This window comes from Choloepus didactylus, chromosome Y (genome assembly GCF_015220235.1).
Source record: "Choloepus didactylus isolate mChoDid1 chromosome Y, mChoDid1.pri, whole genome shotgun sequence".
NCBI classification, from domain to species: domain Eukaryota; kingdom Metazoa; phylum Chordata; class Mammalia; order Pilosa; family Megalonychidae; genus Choloepus; species Choloepus didactylus.
The window spans coordinates 53,580,928-53,589,016 of record NC_051335.1 but is presented as its reverse complement, the minus strand read 5'-3'; the positions used below and the strand labels follow the sequence as shown (position 1 = coordinate 53,589,016).

General features: G+C 38.6%; 2 pseudogenes; both read right to left on the bottom strand.

Moving 5' to 3' along the window:
- Positions 1-4,303: 4,303 nt before the first annotated feature.
- On the bottom strand, positions 4,304-6,539 carry LOC119524139 (annotated as a pseudogene).
- A 695-nt stretch (positions 6,540-7,234) lies between these two features.
- LOC119524332 lies at positions 7,235-7,328 on the bottom strand (annotated as a pseudogene).
- Between the last annotated feature and the right edge of the window lie 761 nt (positions 7,329-8,089).

The following is an 8,089-nucleotide window of genomic DNA, read 5'->3' as shown; positions in this document are numbered from 1 at the left end:
TTTTTAGCTCTCTAGGCATCTGATTTTCTTGATTAATTTATTCTTGAGGTTGTTTTCTTTTTCTAGGGTGTTTTTTGTTGCTGTCTTTGAACTCTATCTTTTTTTTTATTTATTTGCTTGTTTCTCTCACTGGCCAGTTGTCAGATTTTCTCTACATCCCAGTCTTTCCCCCAAAATCAAGCACTCACTGAGATCTGTCACTGGGATGAGAGATAGGCACTGGGCACCCCAGCAAGTTCACTGTATGTGGTAATAAAAATCTTCTGGCTTCCAGTGATACTTTCCTTTCCACCATCCAGCAAGACCTTGGTTTTTTTTACAGCCAAACTTTAGCAGTTGGGTTTTCCATATTTCTCAGCCCAGACAGGGCTGGGTTTCCATACTGAGCATGTAGACCAGATCCTGTCATCCTGAAAAAGCGTCTGAAGCATATTTTTATGTTTTTCTATTCCCTTGCACTTTCCATACTGTCCAGCAGATGGTGATGTTCAGTAACTTAATTGACATCAGAAACTGCTTTGTCTCCAAGCACAGGCTGCCCCTACACAGGTGATCTGAAACTGCCAGCTCCCTATGCCCTCATTTTTCTGGCCAAAATCTGGCTCAGTGTGAGGCTCCACCTGTGGCAAAGTGCTCCTTCAGCTCACCCAGTACTCCAGCTATCCCCCAGGCAAGGAAACAGCTGCTGGCTGCTACTTTCCTCAAGGGTGGAGAAGGGCTTTCTGACTCATGGCTGGAAACACAGTGTCTGTCCAAATTTTCTCAGTCTCTTTGTCTCACAACTGATCTGGGCCTTGAAATGTCCTCCTCAGTCCCCCAGGTCTTCAAATGGTAGGGGTATTTCTCATTGCTATCAGAGATTTTGCAGTCTATGTCCATGGTGGGCAGATTCCCTTCTGCTGATTCTGTGCCTTTCCCACATGAGACTGAGTAAGGAGAAGGGGAGAGGACTGGCTTATCTGGGATGTAAGATTCCTGATATTCTTCTCTTTCTTCAACTTGGCATTTGCAGGGTCCTTTTCCAGTATGTATCCTCTTCCAGAATTTCAAACAATTCAGAATCATCCTTTTTTATCATTGAATCTCGGGAGAGAAGTTTTCAGTAGCTCTTTACATTGCTATGTTGGTGATGTCACCCCTCTTATAGTATTCTTATTCACTTTGGTATTAGGATGATGGCCTCATATAATAAGTTAGTTAATAGTCCCTCCTCTAATTTTCTGGAAGACTTTGAGCAGGAATGGTATTAATTGTTCTTGGAATGATTTGTAGAATTCACCTGTGAAGCCATCTGTTCCTGTGCTTTTTGTGTGGGGAGGATTTTGATGACTGCTTCAATCTCTTTATTGTAATTGGTCTATTGAGGTCTTCTTATTCTCCTAGAATCAGTGGAGGTTGTTCATGTGATTCTAGGAATTTTTCCATTTCATCTAAGCTGTCTAATTTGTTGGCTTATGGTTGTTCATAGTATGCTATTATGATAGACTTTTTTTTCTGTGGGGTAAGTAGTTATACTTCCCCTTTCATTTCTGATTTTACATATTTGCATCTCTCCTTTTTTCTTTGTCAGTCCAGATAAGGGTTTGTCAATCATATTGATCCACTCAAAAAAAAAACTTTTGGTTTTGTTGATTCTCTATTTTTTTAATTCTTAATTTCATTTATTTCTCCTCTGATGTTTATTATTTCATTCCTTATGTTTGCCTTGGGATTAGTTTGCTTTTCTTTTTCTATTTCCTCCAGGTGAGCAAATAGGTCTTTGATTTTAGCCCTCTCTTCTTTTTTTCTTCTTTTCTATGTAAAAGTCTATTTATTTTGTAAAAATATGTTTAAATATTAATAAAAATACTGCAACCAAAAGCAGTTGCCTGTTTTTTTCAAAAATTGAGACTTGTGGTAGAAATAAGAATGAACTCAAAACATATAGAAAGTAAGAGCTTATTTTGGTATATTTGCTTTTTATATGCATTACTTTAAAGTAATTACTTTTCAGAGATAATTCTTTAAGAAGACAAATCTGCAAAGGTTTACACTTTATTTTATATCATAGTAAATACCCAGGAGTAAAGATTTCCCTGCTTTCAACCTTTTGAGAGCCAGTGGATCTGCAGAACATGAGCCTAGAAGTATCCCTCTTCCATGCCAAAACCATTGGGTGAGGCTGGCTGTTCTCCACCTTCCCAGACTCTAGGGTGGGAGTGGCCAACCCTCCTCCCCTGTGTATGTGTGTGTTGGGGGTGGAGGCCTGAACTGCAGCCCCCTCATCCTTACCTCACCTACACCCCACCACCATGGACACACTTCATTAGTTTTAATTTGAAGAAAGGAAATTAAATGAAAACCTTTTCTTTCCAAAGCAGAAATTTCCAGAATAGGACTTCAGCTTAAAACAAAACATAGAATTTTTTCCATTGAATAACCCCCAAAGAAATTAAAAAAGGAGTGATGGCAGCTCTGAGGGACAACTTGCCTTACATTACGAAAGTCTGATACATGAGACTCACATTAGCCTGGAGGGTTTTGTCCTTGATGATAATTGCAGACTCCCTCTCAAGAGTGAGTCCATTTTATAATTCAGGTATGGTGCTGATTTTTACTTTAAATTGTCACTAATACCAAAAGAAGATTTGGGTACTTAGAAGTGGTTTTTGTTTTGTTTTTTGAGAAAAATAATTCTAATTGAAGGCTTTTTTGCATAAATTACAATTCTTTTAAAGTTACATTTGCAGAAAACATATTGTGGTATTGAACTGAATGAAAAATTTTACTTTTTTTTTTTATGGTGCATGTGCCTGGCTAAAGGTAGACAGATTTTATACTTAAAACCACAAATTTCTAGAATTAATCCAGCTTTGTAAAACTTGGATACAGAGGTGCTAGTTTACAATGAGTGGGGTTTGTTCAAAGCTAAGAGCCCCATCAAGTTTTCTGTTCATTAATTTCAGTTGGGACTGGCAGGAAGAAAGAAAAGTCAATAAAAATTGGCCTTTTGCAGCTGAAAAGTCATGTGTATGATTCATCAGTTCAACAAAGATACAGATGTTACATGGAAAAAATCGTGGAGTATATCTGGATATAACAAATGTATTTCAAAGTGCTTCCTTTGTTCTTCCAGGGGACTTTAACATATCAGATTTTTAACATCTTCTTTTAAAGCTACACACACACACACACACACACACACACACACACACACAGACTCATTTAACTGATGGTGTTCAGTATCAATGTTATCTTTCTTAGCAATATAGGAAAGGAAGGGTGACAATTATGATTTGCATGTAAAAAAGCCATGTGCTTCTATATTCTTACTGCATTTCTGCATGGGATTTTGCAGGAATGCTCCACAGTTCAAAGCTAGCCTGAAACTGGCTTTAAAAAAATATTCTCCTGTGTGTGGTAAGAGTGAGCCTGAAGCTCCAGCTGTTAGGGGTGAAACCCCTATTCCTCACATCCAAATGAGGTCTAATTAGTGCTCTGAGGATCTTTAACTTGATCCCATCTCTTCAGAATATGAAATAAATTTTGACATAGGAAAAGATCATGAAATAATGTTAAACTAATTAACTGATTGCCTCTACAATGTCACTGCATCTGTATCAGCGAAACACAACTCTGTAGCCATTTTGGCATCATTATTAGACCACAAACCTTGAGGCACAGGGGCACAGAGTAACTATTAGAAGTCTATCAGTGCTTTCCTTATTAAGAAAATTAAAAAATATAAAGAACCACGGAGTGACAACATATGTTCTGGTAGGAAAATGCGCCCCTGGGAGCTCATAAACAGTGTTACCCTACCTCTAATTCACCACTTGCCTGGTCTTGAGAATGATTTTTGATTTGCTTTAAAATGGTGCAGGGGTAAAGGTGCCCATTACAGAGAAAACATTTTAATTATCCCATTGCTCTTTCCAAATAAGATTTTTTTCTGATCAAAACATACAAATCTGAGAATGATTTCACTCCTTAATTAAACTAACCCTTCCTTTTGTCAGTCCTCCACCCCACAACATCTTCAGAAACCCAATAAAATGACAACAACAAAACAAGCCTTTAAAAAAAAAAGATGGAAAAGAATTAATAAAATAACTAGAGGGAGAAAAAAAATCACCCACAACTCTAAAGTAGAGTTCAAGGTCCCCAGGCTGGAGAAGGTGGCAGAAATCAAAGTGGAATGCTTGCTTGTGGTGATTCACAGTTGGTCAGTCCCAGCTCATCCAGGTGGCATCCCAGCCTTTGCCAGCATCAGGCTGAGCCAGTTGAGCATGGAGGTGAAGGGCTGTTTTCCCTATGCTTGGGACTACTGTTGTTTGGTTTCAATGAGGTTTCTCAGCAGGTGGAAGGAGATGCTGTTGGGATGCACAGTTATGACCTCACTGCCTTCCTGATGCACTTGGAGGAAACCAGAGTCATCTAGGTCCATGATGGACACCTTTGATCCCTCGGTATTTGCTGGCTGGACTTGCTGGACACTGTCTACCCAATATTTAAAATAAAGGGGAAGAAGGCCACTGGGCCCTTGATCCTGAAACATGTTGAACAGCTTCTCCAGGATGGTCACACTTTTGGCAATGAGAAAATCAGCTCTTAAAGGCTTCATTGCTGCCCCATTTTGCTCATTGTATTGTGGGATGAAACCGGTGATGCAGATGGTGGAGTTACTTTTAGTTCTGTTCAATCCACAAGGCAATAAGTATACAAAATATTTCTCCCAGAAACACTGAGTTGACCAACATTCCACTGAGCTTTGTGGTGGCTATAATAAATATCATTGGGCCACTTCACTCACCAGTTGATATCTTAATACTCAGGAATGGATCTCATGGCCTCCATGACCACCAGGGATATCAGATGCTGGACAAAAGGGATTTGCTGAACCAGCTGAGATTGCAGTGGGATGGAGATGAGCAGAGTAGAGAGAGAGAGAGCAGCCATGGGACTCAGCCACACACTGCTTCACCACCCTTTGCTTTGCATTTGCTGGGCTGTGATAGTAATTAAACCCATTTCCTGCATCATCTCAAACATCAACCCATCCAGAAGGCTCATCATCATGGGCATCACTTTGGCAAACAGAATTATTTTTCCAAGTTGCTTTGTATGCAAAATTTGTCACTAGATCTCTAAGTTAAAATTTTCAGATAACAAGGGCTCCATGTCAGTAAACAACTCCAGTAGAAGATGGGATTATTTCCATTTCACATGTATAGGATAAAGCAAATTTAAGGGAGAGCTTGCTGGATTTTATCACTCCTTCAGAATTGTTATGCTTCCCAAACCATTGCATGAGAGGATCACAGATTTCCTCCATGGTAGGCAGCAAGTGAAGAGGTGTTAAGGCTAGAGCTGGTTTCATTTCACAGCTTAGGTGAAGGGTTTTCAGTATCTCTCTGAGGACTTCATCTCTTCTACAGTTGCTTGATTTAAGCAAATTAAAACCTTCTTGCATTTGTATTATTGAGGAGCTGGGAGGTAGTACTAAATGTACCTAGCAAAGCATGACTTCTCCACATGTTCTGAAAGGGACTTGCACAATCTTCCTGTCCCTGGCCTCATTCTCCAGATGGCTCTGGAGCCTGCCCAGGCCAAGCCATTCCCTGGAGCCTGTCTTGGAGTATGATCCATGGGTGCTTGAGAAGAATGCATGCCCTACTGTTTTTGAAATGCAATATTCTGTATATGTCTCTTAGATCTTGTTCATTTATCATGTTATTTAATGTTCTGTTTCCTTATTGGTCATGTGTTTAAATATTCTATCTATTGATGAGAGTGGTATTTGAGATCTCCAACTATTTTTGTAGAGATGTCTATTTTTCCCTTCAGTTTTGCCAGTGTTTACCTCATATATTTGGGGCACCCTGTTTAGGTGCATACATATTTATGATTGCTATTTCTTCTTGGTGGATTTCTCCTTTTATTAATATATAGTGTCCTTCTTTGTCTCGTAAGAGTTATGCATTTAATGTCTATTTTGTCCAATATTAGTATAGCTACCTCAGCTCTTTTTTGGTTACCTTATGCATGGAAAACCTTTTTCCAGCCTTTCACTTTCAACCTATTTGTGTCCTTGGGATCTAAGATGAGTCTCTTGTAGACAGCATATAGATGGATCACACATTGATATCCATTCTGCCAATTTGTGTCTCTTGAGTGGGGCATTTAATCCATTAACATGCAATGTGATTATTCTAAAAGCAGTATTTACTTCAACCACTTCATACTTTGGTTTTTATATATAATGTCTTATTTTTCCTTCTCTTTATATCCTTTTATTTCACATGTATAGGATAAAACAATGTTGTGCTTTGTGACCATGTATATTTATGTTCTTCATAGTAGTTTTGAAATTTTGGGCCATTATTTTTTCAAATACCATTTTCCCTTCTTCCACCCTTGCCAGTGGCAGGGTTGAAACATGGGCTTCCAACTGCTTTTTGTCCTGGGTTGGTTGAAATTGTAGCTGCCCTCAGAGTCAGGACACAGCATTCCAAATTCTCTAAACAAAAGCCATGAATGGTGCTCGGCTGTGCATACATGCACACAAACACACACACCATTCTTGGTGAAGAAGACTTTATTTCCAGTCAGGGACTGGATCCTGGGGTGGCCTGTCAAGAGAGGGGAGGATGAGCACCAGCCTCCAAGTGTGGTTTATTTTACTCACAGCTCTGCACTGCAACTTATCAGTCTCTTCCCTCCACTCTTCCCTGGCTAATGTGCCATGTTCTTTTGGTCTCTGGAGTCTACAAGCAGTTGTTTCAGACAGTTCCTGAGTGTTTACTATCTGCCCTGCAGGATTAACAGAGTCTTGAAGCTCCCTACTCTGCCATCTTACCTGGAGAAAACTGAAATCTTTATAATTTGAACTTATTTTAGATTTACAGAGGAATTGAAAAAAATAGTACACATGTCCCATCTACTCTGACCCAGCCTCCTTTAATTTTAAAAAATTTTGTAACCATAATGAAATAATCAAAAGCAGAAAATTAGTATTGGTACAATAGTGTGTCTTAACTATATAATGTATTCTAACTTCCTCAGTTTTTCATTAATGTCCTTATTGTGTTTTATTTAATTATAGTCACATTTATTCATCTATTTAGAATAATTTTAACCATATTTTCACTGTGCTCACCTTAAGAGATATTTTGGCTATCATAGTAGAGCAATGACAGAAAATATGGGACAGAAATTGGACCCTATTCCTTGTATTCCCTCTTTTAAACTAAAAAAAAATATGGAATGCTTCATGTCATCCTTGCACAGTGGCCATGCTAATCTTTGTATTGTCACAATTTTAGTATATGTGCTGCCAAAGCAAGCACCTTATTGTGTTTCTTTTAAAAAACATATTTCTACCTTCTATTGCAATCATTGAACACCCTAGGTTTCTCTGAGTCACACAGTCCCAGTCTTCATCATTTGTCTTTTGTTCTGGTGTCCCACATGGTCCCAGCCTTCTTCTTTCAACCATATTCACAGTCATCTTTGTTCAGTGTACTTATATTGCTGTGCTACTATCTCACAAAATTGTTTTCCAAACCTCTCACTCTTATCTTTTCCTTTTTGTCTGCAGTGCTTTCTTTAGTGTTTCATGTAGTGCAGGTATTTTGTTCACAAACTCTGTCATTGTCTGTTTGTCAGAGAATATTTTAAGCTCTCCCTCATACTTGAAGGATAGTTTTGCCAGATATAGGATTCTTGGTTGGTGGTTTTTCTCTTTCAGTATCCTAAATTTTTCACCTCACTTTCTTCTTGCCTCCATGGTTTCTACTGAGAAATCCACACATATATCAAGCTTCCTTTGCATGTGATGGATCACTTTTCTCTTGCTGCTTTCAGGATTTTCTTTTAATCTTTGTTGTTTGTTAATCTGATTATTAAGTGTCTTGGCATAGGCCTATTCAGATCTATTCTGTTTGGGGTATGCTGTGCTTCTTGGATCTGTAATTTTATGTCTTTCATAAGAGATGGAAAATTTCATTGATTTCTTCCTCTATTATTGCTTCTTCCCCCTTTGCCTTCTCTTCTCCTTCTGGGACACTGATGACAGGTACGTTCATGTGCTTCATATTGTCATTCAATT